Consider the following 13,527-nt stretch of genomic DNA (forward strand, 5'->3'; position numbering starts at 1 on the left):
GTTCATTGCAGAACGCATCTCTCACGTATGAAAATTGTTCTAAGTACGTATGAATTTCAGGTTCGCTCTTAATAGCGCGTGATAGGTTTTTCTTGTGGCGCAGATATTAATGATTCACGGATAACAAAGACACATTGTCACACGTGGATGGAGCGAAATTTTTAATAGCCCAGACTTTCGTCATGAAAGGATTTAAACCGCTTACATGCTCACAAGGAAATTTACATCTGAAAACGGCTGTGAGGTTTATGCCCACATTTTACTTTCTTTTTTCTACTAGTCTTTCTTTATTTATGTTATTGCTAATGGGAAGAACGTGTTTACTGCCTTTTCCTCGGCAAAGGTGTGAATATCGCATCAGTGATAATTTTCAGTGAAAAAGGAATTTTCCTCAATTTTTGTGTATTGTCTAGAACAGACCCAGAAGACAGATTTATCTGGTCAATCAGCTAAGAAGCTAAACTCTTGTAAGAGCTAAGCAATCTTTACCAAATTAAAGTCACTAATTCAAACAGAAACCTCAAGACAGTTATGTCCCAAGGAAATCAAGCTTTTGTACTGCGCGGCGTGTTGCAAGTGTGTAAAGTATTTAAACAACAGACCCGACGATTTTGCACTGACTTCTTTCGTTGCGCATTATTTACTTCTGAAACGCCACATCTTATACAAGAAGTACAACAACTCTGTCAACAGCCATCATTGCATTTATACCCTCTTTTATAATGATTCCTCCTTTCACGCTTTTACGACTAAACCTCTGGCACCCTCATTTCTACTTCTTTTTCTTTTGTCTTTATAACCACGTGTTCTACCGTTCTCAAATGTTCACGCAGTTTCATCCCGGAAATTCCGAAACAACAGCGAGACAGGTCCTTCAGCTACTCTTCTGAACCATTTCCTACCATTACACTTAACTGTACCCAGTGCAATTATAACCCAGGCCTCCACTGGTTCCTAGGATTGGGTGAGTACAATCAAGGACCAGTGTCTTTAAAAGTCGCCTTAATTTTAAGATTAATAATGTCCCATTTCTCTGTTTTCGGACACTGGCAGCTGAGTGAAGTACTGTACGATGGAGAGAGCCTTTAAGTTCCAATCAGGACCCACTTAGTGGCTCCTGGTTCCAATATACCACCCACTCAAGGCCACGCCTTAGGTAGAGTGCCTTCTTCCGGCAATTGGTCCCGGCATTAATCAACATGTTCTCTTCTCCTCTCCTCGTTAAGTTGATACCATCACACTCATTCTTATAATGTATTTTTATCTTGGTTGTACTCTTTACTTCTCTTGCTCTAAGAAGTATCCATTTCTATTCTTTGTTCATCCAATCGGTAAGCAACCCTGGGGCATTATTTTTCTTTCTTATAGTTACTATTATTCGATGTACCCCAGCATTTGAAATAATAATTACTTGGTTCAGACCGGTCCAATCCGACCACACAGGAGTCTGTAGAGAAGTATATCTCGCTTAACCTTTCTGGCCCTCCTCCCATGAGGTATCATTTTTTCCGAAGTATATTTTCCCCATTTTTAGTAAGAATTATATTTAAATTTAAACCCCGGAGTACCTAAGAGGAAACAAAAAACTTGAGGAAAATGTGTTCCACTGAATTTAGAATCGAGAAAAAATCACTGTCTGCCCCGGCTTGAAGGTCTGAAGTAATTACCATGCTCTGGTTAAAAACAAATTAAATTAGGTAAACATCCAAGGTTTATGTATTCAGGTTAACTGGCTTTGGTAAATGGAATGAGAATGATAGAATCGTCTGGTGATTGCTGAACCCCAAAACATTTCCTCTTTTAGTCGATAGTTGGAGTTAGGAATTCACCGGAAGACTGAATACATTAATAATAATCTATTTATATCTCCCTTCTGCCCCAACGGCATTAATGGCAATTAGAAATATGTAAGTTCTGTACATAATTACTATTATAACAAAATTCAAATTAAGTTTTTGCATCAGACACTGCTAAGGAATGTGTTTATTCAGAAGAGAATATCCCCTTCAGTGTTGCTCACGTATATTCAGCCTGGAGTCATGATATGGCACCTTTTGTATTTCAAATTTTCTGGTCGTTCTAAAAGCATTTCCAAACTGGCATATGGATGCCCTCTTTGTTCCCCATTCTCCATTTATGTGAGCGATAAAAACAGTTAGTTTCCCAAGGGCTAGATATTTTAATTCGACATTGGACTCCTTGTTTTCAAAGCCTGGATGAAAGATGGACTGACAAATTTGATATCATCCGTCTCACGTCAAAAGACTTGCAGATTTGCAACAATATGCACCATTATAATGAACATGTTCTATGTTATTTCCATACCTGTGTTTCATATTTATATTTCACTTATAAAAGAATCTTTATCATTATATTATCCAATATATATATTCTTTCTATGATGAGCAATTATTCTTATAGTGCCCTTTGGTATTCAAGTGTTATGTATGTAGCCTATAAAGAAATGTATCAACATAATTCGTTGAAAACTACTATACTTTCGCTTTCGTTACAATAATAGTACCGTTGTTATATAACAACATTTAAACATTTATATAATATCTAACTGTTGGAAAGGGATATAGCTGCAGTCTCTCTCTCTCTCTCTCTCTCTCTCTCTCTCTCTCTCTCTCTCTCTCTCTAGCTGCCCAGTAGAGAATGGAATTTTTAATTACTTTACAAAAAGTGCGCGACAGACGGAGGAGTTTAATAAAATCAGACACAACATATGCAGTGTACCATCCTTCTGAACAGCTTTCTCCAACAAAATACTAATGGTATACTAATAAATATAAGAAAATATTGTGTTCGCATATACTGAGCATTCGCCTTTTAAAATCTTTGATAATAATCATATTCCGTACTAAGTATTATCATAATAAGGAGGGAATGATAACAGGAATCGACACTTAATCCTCAGTTGTACTGATTATTTATCATGTAAAGAATTATCAGTATATGATACTTAGGTTCTTAATAAATTTTAAGGATGTAAGTGAAAGTTACGCTAATTACATGATATCCTGTCGTGCATTTACTTGAGCCGCTTTTAAATGAAACATTTGGAGAATTCCTAAAAGCTAAATCAAATTAGGTGAGACAGGCTTGACATGCTGCCGGTAATTGTTGATCAATCAGTCTATCAACCCAGTATCAAGGTACCTCATATTAATCAAGGTTAAGGCAGTTAGTTCTGTCCCTGACAATCAACAATAAACAACTCTATATAAAAACAATCTTTATATTTGACGTCATTAGTATACAATACAATATATATATAACGGCAGATATATATAGGGTAATATATTAAATTATATTTATATATACAACTTTGAAACTTAAAAATTACACTATATATATATATATTATATATATTAAATTACCTCTTTTTCAGGCTTCCTGTTGACCCAGACTAGAAAAAGTAAACTACGTTCTTTGGTTGGCCGTACTAAAATGTTTTGTCGCTGTCCAAAGAAGGTTTACAACCCAGTACAATAAAGTAGCACCACACAAGAATTACATAGCCATTCAAAAATGCATAATCAGCATTAATTCTTTCATTGAACTGATGACAGAAAGTGGGTCGTGTATAACAACATTTGATGCATTTGGATTCTGTACGCTTTCATTTTAAGTTTTTTTTCCGCAGAATCTTATGCACAGTAGATTTTGAGAGTCTCATCTCCAAAGATGCTCGTCTTAGACTCTTTCTCGATTTCTTTCAAAGGACTGTTCTACAGATGCTACAGTTCCTTCATCATCACATGGTCTACCAGACATTTTATCAATAACAGAACATTATTCTTCTTCATCCACCTGGCTATGCAATTCCTGTGTGGCGCTTTTTTTTATTGTGAAAAAATATTTTATAAAAGAAATAATTAATAAAACTTCAGAAAATCAGAAAAATTAGACACACCAACCTTTCTTATCCTTTTTACAGATTAACTCTGCCATGTATAGTAAAGGAGCTACAAGCTATTGAATGTGTTTACTTGTAAGAACAAAGTTCCTGACACATTACAGAATTTCATAAGTACTATTTTTACAATCAAAACTAAAACTGGAGTTCTCCACGTAATATACAATCTTCTCTGCTTAAAATAATATTCTGTATTACCTCATCTAAATTCATAGGGAACCACAATGGAAAGGTTTCATTTGGATCTGAATACTCAAGTACTCACTCGGAAAATGGAACTTTCCGTCAGAGAGAGAGAGAGAGAGAGAGAGAGAGAGAGAGAGAGAGAGAGAGAGAGAGAGAGAGAGAGAGAGAGAGAGAGCTTTGTATGGCAAAAGACGGGAAAGGGGATGAACTTATCATTTAATGATATATAAAACCCTTTATTCGTATTGCTTTTGTTTCTCATTTAATGAGGTCAACCCATTATATGTTTTTCAGAGGGACTGCAGCATTTCATTTAAAATAAAACCCTGTCACATAAAAGAAAAGGAGTTGGATTATACGGTGCTTTGTATTATCCGACACTTAAATAGAAAAACTTTAATTTGTAAAAATACGCAATCGGATGTTTTTACCCACACGAACACAAAATTATATATAAATATATATATATACATATACATATATATATATATATATATATATATATATATATATATATATATATATATATATATAAATATCTATGTTTGTATGTATTATACATACATACATATATATATATATATATATATATATATATATATATATATATATATATATATATATATATATATATATATAAATAATAACTGGTCATATTAGAAAACCAACCGAAATATACAAGCCAGGCAATGAATATTCAACCCATCAATTTCCGTGTAATTCCACCGTAATTCTTTTGAAAATTCGAATAGAAATGAAATGAAGAAGTTTTCAAATGTATATATAGTACAGGTAACAGAGACCCTCCTTCGCCCTCATATACAAAACTCATAATATATTTCCAGGGAATACCCATACTCCCAAACTGCTCATGAACGGATAGGAGAATAACGTGTCTCCGTATGCAAAGTTAGACTACACGACAAAATGAGGTTGCCTTCAGCTACCTCCAAGTCACAAGCTTGGGAGTGGTGTTGAGCCTGAAAGTTCCCCCTTGGAGCGGTCTTGCCTTGGAGAAGAGATTATGTTAAGGGCTAAGGGACCTCCACCAGAAAAACAAAAAGGTGCAATTATGGGCGCGTTGGGTGAGCAGAGGACTCCAGATCTGTCCCTGTAAAAACTAATGTCCCAGTTATTTAGCGTTATAGTTTATCTTGCGCTGAAGGAGGGATTGGGTTCCCGTGATAACTACTGATCCATAAATATGACCTTGGTGGTTGTACCACAGGCTTCAATATGGGGACCACTGGCTCGGAAAAGGGTCCATAATAAAAATTAAACCGTGCTGACATGAACAACATGACGAAGCCATTCGTTAATTAACTCCTTCATTTCAACCGTACGACTTCTTCCATCCTGGGCAGGTGGCGCTAAGTGCGGCCTTCGTGTTTATCAGAAAGTCTTCACCTTGGCTATGATAAACTATAGTCGACTACGTACAAGGTATACAACTCGTGACCTAGGTCAATCGGAGCACAAACTTAAACCTAACTCGTAATGGAAGTCTGTCGTTTATTTTATTTAATTTATTTTATTTTTTTTTTACGTAGATGTTCTTGATTTTACCTAGTCTCACTGACACTATCCGGTTAACAGGCGATGCTATAAACAATGATCACTGGGAAAACTATTAAGACATTACAGAACATCTTAGACATTAAAGAACAACTTACTTTGTTGAAATTTACCTACGTAAAATTAATTTTTGCTTTCTCGTAAATCGCTGACATGAAGATAGAACCACACAGGATGCAACTTCAGGCAAAAGTATTTTAGAAAACCTTTTCACACAAGTGGAGCAAAACAAAATTAGCCAGGATTATTAAGAAAAAGTTTTGGTAGAAAGGGAAAAGTTCTAGACACTGCCTGTAATTTTCGATACATAAAACTCAGACCTTTCAAATATCCTCTACTGGCTAAAACGCCAAAAATAAATTATTCAACCAACCATCCTACTACCAAGAGGAATACCTGCAACGCAATGATTTTCAACAGAAAAATCGCCTTAGAAAGTACAGAATTTCGGTAATGAAAAGTAATTAGAGCAAGCGATCTTCAAGAAATAAAGCCTCACTTGCACTGACAGACGAGTTGCACCAACAATCCTTTATTACATTTTAACCTTACCTTTCACAGGAACTCCAATTCTCTTCCCAATCTTTTGTACGCATCCGGATACCTTTCTTGCTTGACCTACTCCGCGACTTAGCCGTTCTGTCTGCCTATCATCATTCGTTATATGTACTCCATATATATATATATATATATATATATATATATATATATATATATATATATATATATATATATGTATATATATATATATATATATATATATATATATATATATATATATATATATATATATATATATATATATATATATATATATATATATATATATATATATATATATAATTTTATCTTTCAAAGACGGAAAAAGAGCATTTCCTTTACAACCATGACACCCATAAAACAACCTTTATATACCATGGGAAGGAAGAAAAGATTTACGGTCTCTTTTTCAATAAAATAAAGAAATAATTTCTTCTTTTTCTTACGAATAAACTAAATCTAAAAAAAATCTAGTTTTAAAGCATCATTAATATAGATTATTTTTATTCTTTTCTGTTTTCCTGAACGATGCTTCATGAAAAAAGAATAAGACAACAAATTTCGCCATCAGTATTCTGGTTCAAGAATAACCTATTTAAAAATTGATCATATAGAGCTCTCACGCTTTTCATAAAGAAAGATACATCTGATTTTGTTAAATGGCAAATTCTGCTCTATTCTGTTCTGAGTACATAAATAGTTTCGGTTTTTGTGACAATTTATGTCGATGTAGTCATAATTATTTGAGAATCTACTTACTGGGTTTATAATTTCTGTGGACAAAACTTAATTATGGAAATGAACAACTAGTATTAACTCGAACTGCTCTACATGAGGTTTTTTAGTCCCGAAGGTAATCATAAATTATAAATCACGATATCCTTTTGTTCTTTTCTTTAACAAAAAGGCAATCAATAATAGACGAGAATAATAAACCATGGTATCCTCTTCTTCTTTCCTTTACCAAATAGACAATCTGTAATATCTAAACATAATAAATCATGGAATCCTACTGTTCTTTTCATTAACAAAAATACAGTCTACATATAGGCAAATATCATGATCCTTCTCTTCTTTTCTTTAACAAGCAGACAATTTACGATAGACGAACATAAATAACTATTTACAATGTTTAATTACAAAGATTTAACTAGAATTTAACATTTCCCTTAAACCATTTACTTCTAACAGAATAACAGCCTTTCATCAACCAGATTTCTGAATTCTTGCGAACAAAATTTTTTTTCCTGATTCCTGTAATCTCACTCTTTTACTTGAAACACATTCTGCCTCCTATAGGGTTAAAACCAATTCTCTTAGGCCACACTTTTTCTTTATATTTTTCAAGATGGCTTATATTCACCTTCAGTACCAACTTATGTCTCGTAATTTACTTATCCTAAATCTTATCTTGAATACATGCATAAACTTACAAGGCTTAGCCACTGACTGGAAAAACTGTTTGCGGATCAAGACAAACGTCTGACAATAGTGAATATTTCTTAAAATATATACTTTTTTTAAATTAAATTCTTGTGGAGGTAAACCAATTCAATAAGAATTCCGATAAGATGATAAATGCAAAACTATTTCCATTTCATTCAATATTCATTTTTACGGCCATTTTATATTTATCTTGTTTTTGGGTATATGATGTACACTTAGGCTTATTTTACTTCTTTTGTTAAAATGCACATGATATAAAAATAAAAAACTTGTAAAACTTATAAATTCTTAAAATAGCATTTTGACATCATCTGAATAATAATTTTCGGCTCGTCTTACAAGTGATTGGCGGTGAGCGATTAAAACTGAAATCTTTCCTATTGCTGTTAAGTTCAATTAAATTTTAACCGAAATGAAGAAAAAGAGAGCAATATTTCTAGGTTTACAGCAAGTTCAACAACTAGAAATATGCGACGCATCCACGATAAATAAGAAGTTAACAACCAAAATGTTGATATTAAGTTTATGTTAAGAAAGCGCTCAATTTCATTTCAATCAGAAAAACCAAATAACTTAAGAAAGCGCTCAATTTCGCAAAACTTCTTTGCAGCTCGAATAACACAGCAAAACTCAAATAAAGCTATTCAATCAATTAGTAAAAAAAAGAAATTATTGTTTTAATCATCTGCATATTTCTCTGTCTGACTCAGCATTACCAAAGCGAGGTTTCCGATAACTGATCGTATGCGTCGATTCCTCAGGTATATCAGCTTCTCTGCGCATTATTTCGGTTTTGTCTGTGTGTCCCACAAAACAGGTGGTTTTACTAATTTGCTATTTTCATCTTCTGCTACATTAAATAGTTATTATTCCGGTGACCTACTTACCTTTTTCCCACTTTTCAAATATTTATCTTGACTTCAACTTCCTCGTCATCATCTACAAAATTTAAATTTGGAGGCCTTCCTACTGATCCAGATCATTCAAACTGGCCCCTTTTCTGTGTCTGTTACTTTATATTTTTGTTCTTTGGGGTAATGGTGTTTTTCATGGAACATCTATAAAGTTTCTTTTAAATACTTAAAATTCTCGCCCTGAGATAAAATATGCCACGCACCTGAATAACCCCGAGTGTTACTAATACCATTTCTGTGACACTGCCCTCTGAATAATCCCCACGACCTGGTTTCTAAGACGAATAACTTTCTTCCTTTGGTTACTTGAACCATATATTGGTAACCATAAATCTCCGGCAGCGTCTTCCCCTTCTCCTCTATCTGCTGTTATCGACCACGTCCAATCATCTTCACCCCCTTTTCCCTTCCCACACTCCGCATTTGAAATTCCTATGTCTTTACAAATGCCTCGTCTCTCTGCGTGCGTATATGTACATGTAAATGTATGTATGTATATATATACACATATATATATATATATATATATATATATATATATATATATATATATATATATATATATATATATATATATATATATATATATATATATATATATATAATATAGATATATATGGACATAGACAGAACGGATGGTTTACTGGCAAGTACTTTTAGATGACAATACCACTGCCTCTTTACATTACAGCTACAGCCCGCCAAAAATCGACTTTTTCAAAAAGTATTTTAACAGAATCTGTCCATATGCTCTTTATACAGAAGCAGCTAGAGCGAGAGAAGCGGCAGGGTAGGGGGGGGACGGGAAGGAGAATGAATAACTTTGGTAGGAACCCTAAAATACCAGGCCGCTAAATATTTCGATGATAATTATTTACACTTGGGTACCTTTGTAAAGTACGTAATGGGAGAATCCAAAATTATACTTCCGAAGAATTCCTCAAGATTGAGCACAAGTGTAAAAGGGGAATTCGTTTGTATTCTGGATTCACCGTACTTTATGCAGACATTTACATAAGTAAGTAGGGTACTCTTGTTTCTTCCCGGCGGATGTCTTTGAGGAGACTTTCGTAAAAGAAAAAGCTCTGAGAAAATGGATTTTCATTAAAAATGAAATAAGAGGGACAAAAATAAGAGAATTCGGAGCAACAGAATTGGAGAAAGTACCCATTTATTCCTGGAAGCTTCGTTGTCACTTCTTTCATAATAATAGCTCCTTTTTTTTTTTAAAGGAATGTTTTTCATCTTATCCTTCCTACTCGCACATAATTGCACAGTCTAACATCATTAACGTTTCATTTTTTATTTCCTTCTAAAGATGAGAAAATTTCTATTTACATATATTTACTGTACATATGTAAGTATATACATATATATATATATATTTATATGTACATATATATATATATATATATATATACATATATAAATATATATATATATATATATTATAATATATATATATATATATATATATATATATATATATATATATATATATATATATATATATATATATATATATATATATATTACTGCAATTTTTACGTCTTAGTTTAATTTACGTTCTCAAGAGATTTTTCAGCTGACATGAGGAATTTTAATATAATTAACATGTACCGTTGGTAAGGTGGAGGCTGTTTTAAATTTTCACTAAACCTTCACCGGTTTGCGGAAAGAAACTTTGCTGAAGTGAGTTTTCAACTTTACTTGGCGTGTATATACTTGCCTAAGTACAGTAAAAAAAAAAAAAAATACTCGATATTTTTTAAAGTGGGTCCTCAAGGTCAATGTTGGAATGATGATTTGTAGCTCACACCTGGCTACATGACACTAAAATAGAATTTTTGGAATTTTTCGTAAAATCAAACTCATTTTGGCCCAAGAATTAAGGTTGGAGAAACTGGAACACATTTCGTAGGAAATTCAATGTAGTCGTTTCCTGGCTATTTTGGTCAAAATTAAAATGTTTATCATGTATGCAGTTGTGATCTGATTCGTGGTACACACTCGAGCTAAAATATCCTGCCATTGTCCAGTGAATTCCCGCTAAGTGGAGCTATATCAGGGATCGACAATCAAGCTGCTTAGTAAGTATAAGTTCAGGAACTGATATAATTACAAATGAGGCTTAGTTCTCGGGGGGCATTTTTTTTTTATATTGTAGACTTAATAATCTGTCAAAACCCAACTGAGTGTTTCCTGTTACCCGACAGATCACTTTCTTTACTTCATAATTTCCTCTTTTCTTTTCGCATAAACGTAGCAAACGCGAAGAGCAAGAAATGTCACACAACGGAATATAAACATAAAAAAGAAAACTTCGTCATATGACCGTAGTTCCATTTTCATGGGTGGTTGGTCGCAAGTCTTACACATGAGATTTTAGGTGTAATGTTGGGTGTTAGTCTTACTTTTCCGCAGCAGAGCACAAAGAGAGAACATAGTTCATCGTTTCCCTAAGGTAATAAGAGAGCTGCCTCCATGAGAAAGAAAGGGCGTATTTAACTATTTGTTTGTAAAAGGTAAACAGAATTGTTGTTGTTGTCTGACGGTCGTAAAACACAAACAAGCCTATGAAAAAAGGAATCCGCCGCTGGTGAACATTGCGAAGCTAAAGCTCATGATGCTCATAAAAGGAGCATTTTACTCTGGTGCGTAATGTTTACCAGAAGACGTCCATACATACATGTAAATAATTTGGAGAGAGAGAGAGAGAGAGAGAGAGAGAGAGAGAGAGAGAGAGAGAGAGAGAGAGAGAGAATTTACATTATTTTTAGTCTTCTATGTCTGTGTTTACTCCTTGAGAACAAGTTTCAGGCAATTTCTTTGTGTGTTTTTTTTTATTATATAAAATTAATCTTGTGATGATCTTTCACTGATACATAACATCAGTCCGCCGTTGGAATAAGCGCTCAAATACAGTGGAAATTCTCTATTAAGGACAGTGTCAAAACAGCTCTCGCTCCACCCGAAAGAGGAAAAAAGAGGGGATTAAAACTTTTTTGCTCTGAAGCGAAAAGTTTTGATAATGTCGACATAGATCTCCGGCAACCCCTCAGGGACCGAGCATGCACCATTATCAATGGAAAATCCCAGAATTCCAGTTCATGGACATTCCGCTGAAATAAGTTTACGTTTCGTTTGACGTATATGCTTGCGTTATGTAACTTAATCTTATTTTTTCCAGACTATTCACATGAAAATAAACCTGCAATCTTTACGTAGTTATCTATCAAAAGAATATTTTTTGTTTACCTGGGAAAAAACCATTAATAAAACAGAAAAAGTCTTCATTTAGCCTTCTAGGCAGAATAACCGAGTAATAAATACTATTTATTACATACCAAATTGGAAAGATGATTAATTTTTCACTTATTAAATTGTAATTAATGACACCTGATTTCGCGAAATAGATGAAAAGTAATTGAAACCTGCCTTGTCTCCAAAACACACACTACAGTAAAAACAAAAGCAGTAATTAATCATTCGCATGTGGCATATCATACACGATCATGCGAGGAAATTAATTCATTAGTTATAAAATCGTCCGGTTGCACAAGACTATGACTCAAATATAGGATGATGAAGCGAATATGCCAAATGAACCAAATAAATAATTATGACTCGGAACTGCAGTTTTTCACATCACTATTCATGTGATGTTCACAGAGCAAACAGAGATAACTGATTCCCGCTTAATCTGCTGTCACGGCTTATTGACACTTCAATCAAGGCGGAGCCTCTTCTGATCTGTTTATTTTGAAACTAGTATCCTCATAGTAAGTATGCATCAACAACTATCAACAGAGTGGAGCACTGTAACTGATATCTAACAATAAGCATAATCTAACGAAGGAAGTCAATTACAACACTACATAATGAATATAAAATGAAACTGATGAAAAGCGACATTTGCAAAGTAAAAGAGAACGCGTGAAAGGTAAAAGCAACAGGAAAAAATATATCCTTACATACATTTTTACCCTTCGAAAAGACTGCAACCAGAAATCACTTGTATTTATCATATGACTTTAGAGGACAGTTACTGGTGCCTGATGGCCTATACACCATTTCAGTTTCCAAAGCAAAATTTGTTTTAGAATGTTTAGTATGAAGGTAATGTCTTTGTGAACGGTATATCATAATACTCTCTCCGATTGTTTAACACGTCATTATAAATATAAGTTGGACATTCGGTTAGATTTTTCCATGATGTACAGCTAACCAAGAGAGAAGCCATACATGTTACATTCACGGGAAATAACTATTCATATATATCTCACAGAATCTGTTTCTGAAGAATGTTATCTAAAGGAAGAACTACATACCATCTGGAAGTGTAAGCGTAATTTTAAAGCATTAGAAACTGACTCAAGCACAGTAATATAATGAATCAAGCACAGTAATAGAAAGTAGAATTTTAATATGATTTCATACATAATTACATCTGCAAAGACACTCACAAAAAACTCAAAAGAAATTACTTCACCACTTGATATTTCCACATAATTAAAGTGGTGTAAATAAACAATACTTCAGTGACGACTGACTGTGCTACCCATAGGAGCAGCTTACCCAAAACACTGTTGTGACAAACAACAGTGACCTTTCTCTCTCTCTTGGTATTTTCGATCGAGATCCGATTAAAAATGACAGAATTTCCGATGTAAATTGTTTGATAAAATCATGGAATTTAATAAATAGACCTGTTACTGGAAATTAACTGCACCGTTTAGAGGACAACTATTAATCAATTTGACTTTCAATAAGTCATAATAAATTAGTTTATAAAAAACCCAAATAATTAATTCTGAAGTAAGTTCCATATCAGGAGAGTTATTTGTTTCAATGCTAAATTAGGATTACCCAATACCTAGGCATTTTACGAATCTAAAATTAATGAAAAAATGGGGGTTCACATAAACATCGACTTTTATAGCA

The 13,527-nt window shown here is 33.5% G+C and overlaps 1 protein-coding gene across 1 annotated transcript in view; it reads right to left on the reverse strand.

Moving 5' to 3' along the window:
• The window catches only part of LOC136829335 (potassium voltage-gated channel subfamily H member 2-like), a 725,046-nt gene that overhangs the window by 97,891 nt on the left and 613,628 nt on the right, over positions 1-13,527 (reverse strand). The window lies entirely within an intron of this gene.

Source organism: Macrobrachium rosenbergii, chromosome 44 (genome assembly GCF_040412425.1).
Source record: "Macrobrachium rosenbergii isolate ZJJX-2024 chromosome 44, ASM4041242v1, whole genome shotgun sequence".
Taxonomy (NCBI): Eukaryota; Metazoa; Arthropoda; class Malacostraca; order Decapoda; family Palaemonidae; genus Macrobrachium; species Macrobrachium rosenbergii.